The following is a 2,262-nucleotide window of genomic DNA, read 5'->3' as shown; positions in this document are numbered from 1 at the left end:
AAAATAGCATAATCGAAATATAAGAGCAACGTTATATCTAGGAATTATACATTTCCAGTTAAAAATAAATGGATAAATGTGATCCAAACAGATAACGATCTCGAAGGGTAAAATACATCGTCCATCGCACATGCACATGAAGGAGATTCATGCTGCGTGCTCTGGATGCCTAGTCACGAATGTGCAAGTCATCAAGCTCCATAAGGGGATGATGAGACGCCTAAAGTTAGAACACTGTAGGTGTTGGCGAATAATATGATACACCTAACGGCAGATACAGAGCATGATTGCGTGAATTTGCTCTCTGATCGATTGGAGAAATGTTATTTCTTTTCGTATATTATTCTCAGAAGAGAAGTTAATTTTGTTTTCCTTTATCTATTTCTAATAAAACAAGCAGTTAAATGCACGATTTATTACGGTTATCGAAATTTGTTTATATATGACGATTATATCATCAGATTATTATGTGTCGAGTTATGACATCATTACAGTACAATCAGGCCAGAACTTGCATACATAGATAAGTCAGAAAGCGATTCGCCTAATTCCAAGGATTGCCCATATTTTGTCAGGTCATTACCGGAAAGCCTAAATGTACTTCCTAATTGTGTAGTTAATAGTGTACGATTCTCTCTCTCTCTCTCTCTCTCTCTCTCTCTCTCTCTCTCTCTCTCGCACGTGCGCACATCTCCGTTACGTGTTATGTGCTTTGTTCAGCAATTAATTTGAAATTTGTTGTCTTTCTTCCCTTTTTTTTTTTTTTTTAATGGATTTCAGTGTTGCGGTGCTATCTGAACTTTTCTAAATTCTACTCGAATCCTTACAATAGCAATCCTTTACAACACAAATGTAGATATTTGAATCTCTATTACTATGTAAATATTTTAAGATGTTATTGCAAAAATGAAATAAATACTTTTTAAATTAATTCTTTATATATATTTGTCTGACCAATTTATTATAAAATCTACGTCTCTTTAATATTTCCCAAAGTAAATAAAAAAGAAAATAATAATATTTAAAATACTTTTATTTCAATATTTATAACAATATTTATAACAATATTTATTCAATTATATTTGCCGAATATTTACTCTTTCTTTACTAAGTTTTTTAATTGATTAGAACTAGATATATCTGTAATTTATTTCATAGATAGATGTTATAATTCATATTGAAATTGAAATAATTTTCTCTATTTCATAATATTATTTATGATCACAATGTCATTATAACACATTACGGAAAAGTAATAGATAAATGTTGAGTAGCCGCAATTAATTATGCTCGATCATCGTCGGACATACAGTCCCATTCGGAAAACCCGCGTCGACCTAATCGCTGCCAATTTATTTAATCGAATAAAGAAGGGCTTACGCTGGAGATCCGAAATTCCTGGTGTGCGACATGGTATTCGCATTACGAAAGGCCGGGTCTGGCTTTCTGACCACCCGAGTAGCAAGTGTGTGCAGAGGTTACAGTTAAGGTGGCCTGTTAGAAACGGAAGGGTTAGCGGAACTCATTCGGGGACGAGTGGAATATGAGAGACCGACAAGGGTCAAACAAAAGCGTTGTGCTTTTACCCGATAGGCTACCACTGTATTTTCAAATGCGTATACGCGTTATACTTCCTACTGTTTACTTATTTTACATACATATTACATACACATACATATGACTTTTATTAAACGCGCAGTCATAATTTTCTCTGCTACAGAAGATGTTATTTAATCAAGATTGTAGTAAACGATAGAAATATTCAATTCTGTCCATATTAATAAAAGTAGTTTTGCGTAGTCCACTTCAATTTGTATACTTGGAAGTAAACATGTATGGTCAGGTGGTTGCGAGAAAAGAGGGATACGAAAACGTGGAGAAGGTCCTCGGACGTGCGGCATGTCGGTGCAGAGAAAGAGAAGGTTTACGAGAAATGCGGCCACCGCAACACACGCGGTGGCCGAGACCAAACCAAACCAAAGATTAATGTACTACACTTACTGGGGCAATTTGCGCCAAGTGTCGGCTGTAGAACTGTGTATACCTCGAGTTGTGGAGGTAGATTTGTTCCACGAGCACTCGCGGGGAGATCCCTCTCTCTTCCTATCCCCAAAGAATAACTCGAAAGGAAAGTTTCAAATCCACCATGGGAAAAATAAGGGAGAATGATATAATTCATATATCTTTTAAATTTCAATCTAACAAACACAGCTCGGTTATTGACATCACCAGCGTTTACTAAATTATATATATATATATATA

The sequence above is a fragment of the Atta colombica genome, unplaced genomic scaffold (assembly GCF_001594045.1).
Source record: "Atta colombica isolate Treedump-2 unplaced genomic scaffold, Acol1.0 scaffold331, whole genome shotgun sequence".
In the NCBI taxonomy this organism is placed as follows: Eukaryota; Metazoa; Arthropoda; class Insecta; order Hymenoptera; family Formicidae; genus Atta; species Atta colombica.
This window is presented reverse-complemented; position numbering follows the sequence as displayed.